Source organism: Pinus tabuliformis, chromosome 8 (genome assembly GCF_031772625.1).
Source record: "Pinus tabuliformis cultivar Carrire ecotype Pingquan chromosome 8, CPIR1, whole genome shotgun sequence".
Taxonomy (NCBI): Eukaryota; Viridiplantae; Streptophyta; class Pinopsida; order Pinales; family Pinaceae; genus Pinus; species Pinus tabuliformis.
Genome location: NC_142294.1, coordinates 137,222,762 through 137,236,235, shown reverse-complemented (window position 1 = coordinate 137,236,235; position 13,474 = coordinate 137,222,762). Strand labels below are relative to the sequence as shown.

Genomic DNA, 13,474 nt, shown 5'->3' with positions numbered 1-13,474 from the left:
ATTCTTTAAAGCTAGACAGTGGAAACCCACCCCACAATGTGTTTTTTCTAAAAACAAAGAAGGCTGTCGAATCCTGGACAAAATTATTATAAAACACACCCTAGGCATGTATAAAACATAGCTCATATGTTCTAAAAATAATGTTGCAATTGTCTGTAGGAGCCAATACAGAAGGCTAGCTGTCTTGAGCCCCGCGGCCTATTGGTTTTTCATGTGGTAACAGGACAACAGCTTTCCTCCACAACCCTCCTGAAAGACACCCCGCCGCTCTGCGAGTTATCTGCAGCCCCCATCCTGAATGATCCCTGCAGACTTCGCGAAATATCTGCGCATTCTGTCTCTGCTACTGAGCCTCTTCAGTGTGTGCTTCAGAGATTCAAAATGTACCTTGCGCTCCCGTTGAGAACTGGCAGAGGATTCTTGATTCTTGGAATAAACGGGCGTCCTTTTATCAAAATACGACGTTAGAGAGGAAGACGGATAAATGGATGATCCGGTCAATGGCCCTGATCTCAAACCACGTTCATACCAATGACGCCCTGATCGACCAGTGTCTCCGCTGCACAAGGCAGTACAGCCCATTGAAGCTTGCTTTGTGGGACCGGGGCTGGTTTCTGAGGTAGACGGGCCTTAAGAGCACGCAGTGAAGCTACAATCCCTTTGCACACCTGGTTTTAGCCCTTCTCTCGTGCAAATATACCATTCTGTGGCCAACTGATGGGACTCCTTGCGCAGCCTCACCAGAGAATTCCCCGTCGAGTATGAGCGACAGAATTTCTTGCCCCGATCCAGGCCCAGCACGGGCAACGATTCTTGGGAATCGACGCCCTTCAACGAGTGGGGATCTTGACATCGTTGTCCCTGAAAACGCTCCCGTTTGTCGTTCCATCGACCACAACGGGTACCTCGTAGGGTGACGTAACCTCGAGGGGCTCGATGATTCCGTAGCCAGTGCCCGTCGGGTTCGGGTCGTCGGTGGGCACCAGACTTGTTTGGCAAACAGGGCACGTTGTGTAACACCCTGCGGTTCATACTGGGCACGCGCTCCTCCAACTCACAAAATTGACTAAGTGTTGGTCACCATCGCATATAGGCGTGCGGAGTAATATGACTTGTGGCGGTTATATATATGCGATGGATGAGTGTGATGAGCATACCTGCACTTGGGGCGAGCTGACGGTGGGCAAACCAAGTATGAGGGGCGCTCATGTTAAACATTTGAAGGGTCGTCCGGGAGACAACGCACAAGGTAGTGTGCATATAAACATGGTGGACTGCGATTCATTTTGGCAAGCAATCTTCGCTCTTGCTCCAACGCACAAGGAGGAGTGCGCAGAAAAGAGGAGCGCAGAAGTGTGATACGACGAGCGGTTGGATGAGCCCGCCGAGTCGGGCGTTCCGGGTGTGAGTCGGTTGTGTGGTGCGAACGGGTGCCACCACACGGTTGTATATCTTGTTGTGTGTTGTGGTTCGGCGGTGGGTTCGTGCACGGGTGCGCCCGCCCGCCCAACGACACAAGAGGTGTATATGTTATATGTTGTAAACTTGTATTCGGTGGAGTTTGGCAAGGCCGCCGTGCGCTCTTGCACGGGCGGGCGCCCTCCCGGTTTTGTAAACTTTGCACATATAATAAAAGAGATTGTTTATTATTATTGCTGAGTTTGATTTATTATCTTTATATTGTTGATGGTTTCCGCACATTAATAATATGAATTCATGTTTATTATGAATTGTTGAAGGCATAGTTCGTAAAGTTTATTAATGATGAAACATCTTAATAACTTAGGCGGTGCCGCACCCGGCCAATTTAATGAAAAAAGAATTGGGGGCGTGACAGGTGGTATCAGAGCAGCTGATCCGGATGTTGAAGCTACTGAACGAAGTGAAGGTGAAATGGTGAAGCCTGATAGAGCAGGGTTGCTCATCACAGGTGAAGCCGATGCAGATAAGGTTATGGAGAAATCATGGATGAACAGTCTGGGTTTCGTAGACTTGATGGTTCATGACAAGACCATTCAAGCTCTGGTGGACACGGGTGCCACACATAACTTTATGACGACACGGTTGGAAAAAGAGGCTGGGCTGACGATCACCCCATCGAATATGGAGGTCAAGGCAGTGAACTCTAGAGCTAAGGTGGCGGGTTTGGTACACGAAGTACCTGTGCAGATAAAGGACTGGAAAGGTCAGTTGGACTTCACGATGATGGAGATGAATGACTTTGATATGATACTCGGACAAGATTTCTTGAAGGGCAACAAGACTATTGTTGTCCCCTTCTATGATGAGGTGGTGCTGGTTGGACAGTCACAAACTTGGACTTTGCCCACTCATAGGCAAAGGAGGGAAGTCAAGGTGCAGCATGTTTCGGCACTGAGTTTGGAGAAGGCTATGAAGGATTCAAATATGGAGACATATGTGGTGATGTTCAAGGATGTTGAAGGTGATGGAGTGGGGACACCTGTTCCAGCTGAGATATCTGATGTGCTTACCAAGTATGCGGATTTGATGCCTGATGAGCTTCCGAAGAAACTTCCACCAAGGCGTGCAGTGGACCATAGCATTGAGCTGGAGCCAGGAAAGCAACCCCCGGCTAAAGCACCTTATCGATTGTCAGGGCCTGAGTTGGAGGAGTTGAAACGCCAGTTAAAGGAGTTAACTGAGGCAGGTTTCATTAGACCTTCAAGGTCCCCTTATGGAGCTCCGGTATTGTTCCAGCGGAAGAAGGATTCGAATGAGCTACGGATGTGCTGTGATTACCGTGCATTGAACAAACAGATGGTAAGGAACAGGTATCCTTTGCCATTGGCTGCTGATTGCTTTGACAAGCTTGCGAAAGCCCGAGTGTTTTCCAAGCTGGACTTGAGGCATGGGTATTATCAGGTGCGGATAGCTGAAGGAGACGAGAAGAAGACCGTGATAGTAACAAGGTATGGTAGCTTTGAGTTCCTTGTTATGCCATTCGGTTTGTGCAATGCTCCTGCTACGTTTTGCACTTTGATGAACGATGTTCTACGACCATACTTGGATTCATTCGTAGTAGTATACTTGGACGATATAGTGGTGTTCAGTGACAACATGGAGGATCATAAGAAACACTTAGCGATGGTATTCGAGGCACTGAGGACAAATCAGTTGTTCTTGAAGAAGTCTAAGTGTGTGTTCGCTCAGACCGAGATTCCGTTCCTTGGGCATATTGTTGGTCAAGGGTACATACGGATGGAGCCGAGCAGAGTGAAGGCGATTGAGGACTGGGTTGAACCGAAGAATGTCCATGAGATGAGGGTGTTTTTGGGCATGACCAACTACCAACGGAAGTTTGTAGAGGGGTACTCCAAGGTGACATCGGCACTGACAGACTTATTGAAGAAAGACAAGAGGTGGAGTTGGACGAGCAAATGTCAAGAGGCATTTGATGACTTGAAGAAGAGGATGGTTACAACACCGATACTAAAGTTGCCTGACTTCGAGAGACCGTTTGAAGTACACACTGATGCTTCAGATTTTGCCATAGGAGGAGTTCTTATGCAGGATGGGCATCCAGTGGCGTATGAGAGTCGAAAGTTGCAGGATAGAGAACGAAGGTATCCGGTTCATGAGAAGGAGATGACTGCCATCATCCATTGTCTTCATGTGTGGAGGCATTACCTGATTGGGAAGCCGTTTGTTGTCAAGACTGACAACGTTGCAACAAGTTATTTTGCATCACAACCGAAGCTTTCTGCGAAGCAAGCTCGTTGGCAGGACTTCTTGGCAGAATTCGTCATGACTATCGAGTATAGACCGGATAGACACAATGCGGTAGCAGATGCCCTTAGCAAGAAGGGACAAGTTGCAGCATTGGAGGAGGGAGAAGACCGGGTAGCTAGGAGTAGGAGTCGAGTTCAGATGTCAGAAGAGATGCAAAATAAGATCAAGGAAAGTGTTGAAACCGATACTTTGGCGCAGAATATAGTGAAGCAGATAAAGGAGGGGAAGACACGAAAGTTCTTTCTACGAGACGGGTTCTTGTTCTTTGGAAACCGACTCTATGTTCCAAAGTCATCCGGACTCAGGAGGCACCTTTTGAAGGAGTGCCACGATTCTCCGTGGGCTGGCCACCCAGGGCAGCGTCGTTCTTTGGCATTGTTGGAGAGAGGATTCTTTTGGGAGAAGATGAGAGAGGATGTGGAGGAGTATGTACATACGTGCATCATTTGTCAGCAGGAAAAATCGGATACTCAGAGGCAAGGAGGACTGTTGCAGCCTTTACCGATTCCAGAGAGGCCATGGATGAGTGTCTCGATGGACTTCATCACTCAGTTACCACAGGTTCATGGGTATAATGGGATTATGGTCGTGGTTGATCGTTTTTCCAAGTATGCTATCTTTGTTCCTACAAAGATACCTTGTGGAGCCGAGCGGACTACGGAGTTGTTCTTTAAGAACATAGTGAAGTATTGGGGGATGCCATTGAGTATTGTGTCGGATAGAGATCCGCGTTTTACAGGGAGATTTTGGACCACATTGTTCAAGTTGGTCGGGACAGAGTTGTTGATGAGTTCGAGTTACCATCCGCAGACAGATGGGCAGACCGAGAGGATCAACGCATTGCTGGAGGACTACTTGCGACATTATGTGACGGTTGATCAGAAGAATTGGCCTGAACTCTTGGATATTGCTCAGTTTAGCTACAATATTCAAAAGAGTTCTGCGACGAGGTATAGTCCATTTGAGTTGGTGAATGGACAGATGCCGGTTGCACCGCATACCGTAGTGACGGGAGGCTTCTTGAGAAGTCCTCATGCAAGGAAGTTCATGAAGGCTTGGGAGGAGACCTTGGAGTTAGCACGGTTACGCTTGCACGATGCTGCAAGGAGGATGAAAAAGTACGTTGATCGTGGAAGACGGGAGGCACACTTCAGTGTGGGAGATATGGTGTTTCTCAAGATTACCGGGGAGCAGTTTCAGCCAGCCAAGGGGACGACGAGCAAACTGACACGGAAGCATGAGGGACCATTCCGAGTGAAGAAGAGAGTGGGGGAAGTTGCTTACGAGCTGGAGCTTCCACGCCATATGAACATGAAGCATCCAATTTTTCATGTGAGTCAGTTGAAGAGATGTAGACTTGATTCAAACCATCCAGAGAGGGTTGAACCGACGAGAGGACCAACCGGGATTGTGGACAGACCAGGACTAGAGTTGAAGAAGATTTTGAGTCTCAGAACTATAGGAGTTGGTTGCCACATGCGACGGGAATTTCTTCGCAGATGGAAAGATGCACCGGAGGAAGATAGCTGGGAAACGGAGGATTCACTTTGGAGATGGAAGAACAAGATCGCGAAGTACGACAGGAAGTTGAGAAGAAGAGCAGGAATTGTCGGGACGACAATGACTTCTGGTGGGGGAGGATGTAACGCCCTGCGGTTCATACCGGGCGCGCGCTCCTCCAACTCACAAAATTGACTAAGTGTTGGTCACCATCGCATATAGGCGCGCAGAGTAATATGACTTGTGGCGGTTATATATATGCGATGGATGAGTGTGATGAGCATACCCGCACTTGGGGCGAGCCGACGGTGGGCAAACCAAGTATGAGGGGCGCTCATGTTAAACATTTGAAGGGTCGGCCAAGAGAGAACGCACAAGGTAGTGTGCGTATAAACATGGTGGACTGCGATTCATTTTGGCAAGCAATCTTCGCTCTTGCTCCAACGCACAAGGAGGAGTGCGCAGAAAAGAAGGGCGCAGAAGTGTGATACGACGAGCGGTTGGATGAGCCCGCCGAGTCGGGCGTTCCGGGTGTGAGTCGGTTGTGTGGTGCGGACGGTCGCCACCACACGGTTGTATATCTTGTTGTGTGTTGTGGTTCGGCGGTGGGTTCGTGCACGGGTGCGCCCACCCGCCCAACGACACAAGAGGTGTATATGTTATATGTTGTAAACTTGTATTCGGTGGAGTTTGGCAAGGCCGCCGTGCGCTCTTGCACGGGTGGGCGACCTCCCGGTTTTGTAAACTTTGCACATATAATAAAAGAGATTGATTATTATTATTGCCGAGTTTGATTTATTATCTTTATATTGTTGATGGTTTCCGCACATTAATAATATGAATTCATGTTTATTATGAATTGTTGAAGGCGTAGTTCGTAAAGTTTATTAATGATGGAACATCTTAATAACTTAGGCGGTGCCACACCCGGCCAATTTAACGAAAAAGAATTAGGAGCATGACACGTTGTGTGCGAGTAGAGCCACATGTCGATGCACTCCGGATGAAAGGCGTGGCTGCACTGGGGCAGCAAGCGGAGCTGCTCATCGTCTTCGAATTCGTTGAGACAGACCGCGCACTCGAGCGCTTCTTTGGTCTGCGTCTTGAGGCCCTTCACGAGATCGTAGCTGAACACCGGGAAGCTTTCGATGACGGCTCTGTCGAGACCACGGTTGCCCTCGTCCTCCCTCCAGACCTGTGCACGGGCCACCCTCACTACTCGTCTTGAAAGTCTCAAGCTTTCGTCCTCTCGGTCGCGTTTGCGGAAGCAGATAGCGAAACACCCCAGTAATAAAAACACTCCCAACAGCACGTAGAGAATAATCGACACGGCTGGGCTGACACGAGCGTTCAATCTGCTGTAGAGACCATGCTCTTTATCGGAAGAGTTATTGCTGCTATCGGCCAATCTCACAGCAGAAAATGGGGAAGAAAAACTCAGATTCTCAGAGTTTCCCGACGATCAAATTAAAACTTCCGCCATTCGCAACTGGGTCATTCGAACAGTTCACCAGCTTTAATCGTCTGCCTTCATTCTTAATCCACACGACTGATAAAATTGAAATTCAGACGATTTCGTTGCAGTGAAATGGAACTCACCGCAGCTTCCTCGATATAAATTTCAAAGCGCGTGTATAGAGTTTGATTCGAAGTTGGCGTGGCCATGCATCCTTATTTTAAAATGAATCATAAAAAATATTTTAGGCTTTAGATTGTGTAATTTAATATTTTAGGGTTTAAATTGTGTATTTGTTTTTGTGGGTTATTTTATGTGATTCTTGACATCATTGTAGGAGTTACATGTGATTTGAGTGGTTGTGATAAGATATTTAAGTTTTCAAAATTATTCAAGAATCTTATTTGATCTTGATCTAATGTTAGATTGTGAAATCTTAATAAATTTAAATTTTGTTTATTGAAATTAAAATATATATATTTTGTGAGTAAGAATATTTTTTAAAATTGTTTATGTTTAGTTAAGAATTTTGTTTTTAGGACATAAAAAAATAAGTTAAAAGTCTAATAAACATCTACAATGAAAAGTCTCCTTTTTATGGACTACCAATAAATAATTTCACATAGGTTAGTTATTTTTCAATAACAATAATGAATCAATTGTATTCACTAATTTAAATCATTAATGATTATTCCCACATTGGATTTGACAATTAAATTATAATATATTTACTTTCCCATTGTCTCTTTTATATATATATAATTGTGAAATAATATTATCAATAAAATTATTCATTTTTTCATAATACTATTTTATTTTTTCATAATAAAATTTACATTAAAATTATTTTTCAATTTTGTAATAAAATTTAATATTATTTTAATTAATTAAAAGCTTTTTTTCTTTGAAAATTAAGAAATAAATTAATAGTTTAAACCTTAAAACATTATTAAAAATACAATTTTGTCCTATTGCAAACCTTCCAAAACATCCACCAATAAATTATTTTTTCAAATGAATTATAAAATATATTTTAGGGTTTAAATTTTGTAAATTTTTTTGTTGGTTAGTTTATGTGATTCTTGACAGTGACATGCGATTTGAATGGTTATGGTAGGATATTTAAGTTTTCAAAATCATTTAAAGATCTTATTTGACTTTGATCCGAGGTTAAATTTTGAAATTTTAATAAATTTAAATTTTGTTTATTAAATATATATATATATATATATATATATTGAATATTCTCTAAAACGGTTTAGGTTTGGTTAAGAATTTTGTCTTCTTAGCATTTAAAAAAATAAGTTAAAGACCCAATAAACATTTATCATGGAAATCCTCTTCTTTATCTACCACCAATAAGTAATTCCACATGGCTTAATTTTCCTTGAATAACAATGATGAATCAATTGCATTCACTAATTTAAATTAGTAATAATTATCCCCATAGTAAATTTGACATTTAAATTATAATATATTTACTTTCTCATTATTATTATTATATATATATATATATATAATTAAAAAATATATAATTATGAAATAATATTATCAATAAAATTATTGATTTTTCGTAATATTATTTACATTAAAATTATTTTTCAATTTTGTAATAAAATTTAATATTATTTTAATTAATTAAAAACTCTTTTTCTTTGAAAATTAACAAAAATTTAAACCCTAAAACATTTTTAAAAGTACAACTTTGTCCTATTACAAAACATCCACCAACAAACTATTTCACATAATACGTCAAATAACGCATGATTATATTCGAATAATAATGATTATCGATAATAACGATTTTAGAAAGCTGGCAAACCATCGATCAATAAATTATTTGAAATAATACGTAAAATAACGCGTGATTATCTTTGAATAGCGATTTCAAAATATAAAGTAATCTTAATTAATACATTACTTAATTTTAGAAACCATTGACTAGCACAAAGGAAAGAGATGGTTTTATATTTTATAGATTAAGTTGTATAAAAAATTTTGTTTGCTAGTTGATGTGAGTTTATCAGATGATTGAATGACTAATATGTGGCTTGAATAGTAGATATTTAAGTTGTTAAAATTATTTGAGGATTTTATTTTGTCTAGGTCACACAAACCCTTAGTATGGATAGATTTTATTCCCATAAAGTTTGGAACCAGTGACCTTTACATTATATAGTGCCTTAACAGAAAACTTGTCACCATAGAATAAAAAAAATATATCACCATCTATTCTCTCTCCAAAGCTAATTGTATAAATTTTAATAAACTTCAATTTTTTTTATTATAATGAAAATAAGAACCAGAACTTTTATTTATAATTTTTGTTAATATGGATGTGTAATTAGTTGAAAAGTATATGATTGTGGAAGTGGTGTTATCAATAGGATTATTGATTTTTCATGAATGTTATTTAGAAAAAAGTTATTTTTCAATTTTGCAATAAGATTTAAGATTATTTTAATTAATTAAAAGTTCCTTCTCGTTGAAATTTAAGAAATAAATTAATCACATTTTTTAAAAATACAAATTTTCCCTATTACTCTTCACAATGAAACATAATAATATTCCCCATTTTCCATAAACATTCATACGATATACAATATACCATTTCGAAATTTGTAAAAATATCTCCACACAATGAAAAATTAAAGTTGGAAAATCAACAAACATACTCCATCTTCTCCACAGCCTTTGACAATGAAACTTAATAATAATAATAACAAAATAACATTAATTTCCCTATGCACCCGCGGTTCTCCCAAAAATACCGCCTTCAATTTCCAATATAAAAGCTGACTACAGTAAAAGCTCTGCATAGTGAAATCCTCCACACATTCCCTGTCCTCCACAAAGATTCAATTCTAACATCAATGCTCAAAGAAATAACATACGGTCAAAGCACTCGCGAAACCCGCAGTTCTCCCGCACATGCCTTGTTTTCCAGATTATTTATCATCAATAGAAAACATATGTGCTTCCAATATAACACAAATGCATATGTACTGCTTTTCACAACAAATCCATTTTGCAAAAAAAATCTCACATATTAACATTAGTAGTTTAACAATACCCTATAAACCACCCCGCGGGGGGATGAACAAATGTCAAATTAATGTTAATATGTTTCCTTGTGCGGAGGACAGAGTATGTGTGGGGAACTTGAGTTCTTTACATAGTGAGTATTGTAATAACCATAAACGATGCAGTAATTGGTTGGTACAATTTCGTTGTGCAGAACTTTTACTTTGCGGAGAACAAACAATGTGTGGTGAATTGGGGTCTTTTGCATAAACAGTGGTGCTCTGACGCGGGAGATAATTGTTGGACATAAAAGCTACTCTTATTATGCAATATTAAATCAACCATGTTTTCAATCCATGTGAAAGGTGGTTGCGAGACACTTATGTTAGTGCTATGGTCAACAATGTGGGAATTAACAACATTAATCATTATTTTCTCCCTCACATACCTGGTCCTTCGCAAAGATCCATAGCTCTAAAAGCAAAACTCTACACAACTACTCTCTCGCACATACTTCATACTCCACATAGTAAAAGCCCTACACATGCCCCATCCTCCATAAAGCAAATTAGTTTAGAATGGATTCTATAGCTCAATTGTCAACAATGTCAATTCTTTGATTTTTTTAACATTAGAACAAGAAGATTAGTTTAGAATGGATTCTATAGCTCAATTGTCAATAGTGTCAATTCTTTGATTTTTTTAACATTAGAACAAGAAATTGTGGTTGCATTCGAAAAAAACAATTAATTTTGATACATGACATTTATTTGTATTTATATATTTAATTTGTTTCCTATACAAGTAAATCCTTACTGATTTTTCTTTCTGATTAACGTATGCATGTATTCCGCAAATCGACATACATATCTCACATTATGCATAGCCAAAGCTCTACACAATGAAAAATAATTAAGTCCCTAATTTTGTCCATGCCGAATAAAATATCCAATATAAAGTTTGAGCACAGTAAAAACTCTTCACAATGAATATCCTACACATAACCCATTCGTAGCAATAACAAACTATCAAAGCACTCGTGAAATCCCTCACTCTCTCACACATAAATATGTGTTCATTAAAACATATATGCTTCCAATATAATACAAATATATATGTCACTCTACACAAACACTCTCTTGCAGATACTTCGTACTTCACACATTAAAAGCTCTGCACAATGAAATATAATAATAGCAGGTGTTCTCTCTAAACATTCATACGATATACAAACCCAATTTTTTGCTCAATGAAACATAATAATAATAATAACAACATAATAACATTAATATTTTAACACCCATTGTTCTCTTGAAAATACCTTATTCAGTTTCCAATATATACGATCTAGAAATCTAGAAATTTGTGAAAGTATCTCTACACAATGAATTGTGTAGCCCCCCAAACCTATGCAAAGGACTTGCAACCATGTCAGTTATGCCATCATGGGAAAGAGTAGTACCATAACAATGTTAGTGTCAGTGTTCATGTCAGAGCATTCACCCATTCAGATTTTATTATTATTATTTTTAAATCAATTATGAGGCATTGACAAATACCAAAATAAAATGCTCTCCACCTAAGGAATTATGTCCCATTGAAATTTACTAACCAATGGAAAATTAGGAATAATATTCCCAGGAAATTAGAAAATTATTTTTGAATTTATGGAAAATAGAAAAATTAAACATTTTCATGAAACTTTAGTTAAAATTGCAAGAAAACAACAAAATAATGCACTATCAATGCAATTTTACTGTGATACAAATTCTATATTCCCTAATGAGACTGAGAAGAATAAGAAATCTCGTAGTGAATTTCTTATAATTTGTCACATATAAAACCTTAAATATCTTCTTTTGATTATAAAAGAAATGATTTTGAATACTTTGTTTAGATATAAAATAAAAAAAATTATAGGCAATTTTATATAACTCCTCAAATATAACAACCTTGCTAACATGCTTTTAAAAGAAAATAATAACTCTTGGCATGTAAATTAAATATTTAGTTTTTATTTAAACCAATATCATTTATTTATTACAAATGATGCCTATATGGTTTTAAACAAATACAATCTATGAATTTAAATAAATATTATCCATAAATTTATGCCTATAATTTAATAGATTTCAAACTGAAATATTTCTAAAACCAATACACATAAAAGAAATTGAATTTATTACAATTACAATAACTCCAATAATATATAATAGTGCAATAATTTATGACAATTGTAATAACTCAAATAATACATAATATTGCAATAATTTATTACAATAACTATAAATCTAATTTATACATATAATTTATAATTTAAAACAATGAATATAAAACAGTGAATATAGAATGTTTCTCTTACATCTATATATAATGTTACCCTACAAATCACTCCGTTCACATGGCTCATGTTCATCAATCTTGGATGAACAGATGGAGAAACACTCTCTAAATGTGATTCACATTTTGCTTCGAATTTTTGGACTTTCGGTTGCATATTGACAAAGTTTTATTAAGACAATCATTCTATTCACATCCTTTTTAAAAAGTATGAGATGCATATGTTGTTGCATTTTCCATTACTGATCAGCTGCATAATATCCCAAAGCAAACTTATACTCTTATATATTTATTACATAAACAAATATTTAATCTTCAAGGTCAATAACAATTGCATCTGTAATGGACTCATGATCTGTAATGGACTCATGTAGAAGCAAAGATGGGTTGTTGTAAATATGTTTTTGTCAACCTAGAAGGGCATTGACATACGTAGGAGTAGAATCAATTGGTTTTGGAATGCAGTCTTTAATGGGTTGGTTCCCTCCATCGCAAGGACAAAGAGCTACGCCTATAATTAGTCACCATATTTTAATCAATTGAATTTGGAATGTGGTATTTAATGGGCTGGTTCCCTCCATCACAAGGACAAAGAGCTACTCCTAGGGTTAGTCACCCTATTTTCTATTAAATATAATATAGAGAAATGGAAATGGCCCAATTAACCATAAGTTAGTCACCATATTTTCTATTAAAAATAATATAGAGAAATGGAAATAGCCCTCTTTACTGGAATGCCATAGTAGAAGAATTGAGGGTTACTTTTCAATTATTTTTTCATTTGGACGCACTATTTGAATGTGGGTATAGAAGTTATTGAAATCAAACCAGGAGAAAAACAGAAAAACTAATAAATCAATAAAAACGGTCTAAAGTTAAAGAATTATATTAATTTTATAGTAAAATTATATTAATTTTATAGTAAAATTGGATAAATGTAAATATTAAACATAAATATAAGAAAATTAATATTGAAAATATATTAATAGATAATAGAGATCTATTAAAAAAGGAATATATGGCTACCATAAAATTTAAATTTTAATTAAAAATAGAGTAATTTACAACTCTTTAATAGAAAATACCTATGGATGTCAATATCGGACAAGATTTAATTGATAACCATGACGCAGACTTGTTCATAAAGCATATTTATCGAGGTAAATATAGCTTTCCTGGACAAGGAAGCTTTGTGCTCACTTTGTGGCACTCACAGCAGTTGATACGTTAGATGCTGATAAACGCGCATTAGCTGCAAGAGTAATGATGAGTGCTGCAAACGGTTCATCGAATGATGAGGTTGCACGATAGTTAGTCATCAACAACTGCAAATATTTTTTTATAATCCTATGACTATGGAATTTTGGAAACCCACCTTAGAATGGGAAGAATTCTTTTTTATTC

At 37.9% G+C, this 13,474-nt stretch overlaps 1 pseudogene; it reads right to left on the bottom strand.

Annotated features, from left to right (window-relative positions):
* Window positions 1-209: 209 nt before the first annotated feature.
* LOC149234488 (uncharacterized) lies at window positions 210-13,389 on the bottom strand (annotated as a pseudogene).
* Window positions 13,390-13,474: the final 85 nt, after the last annotated feature.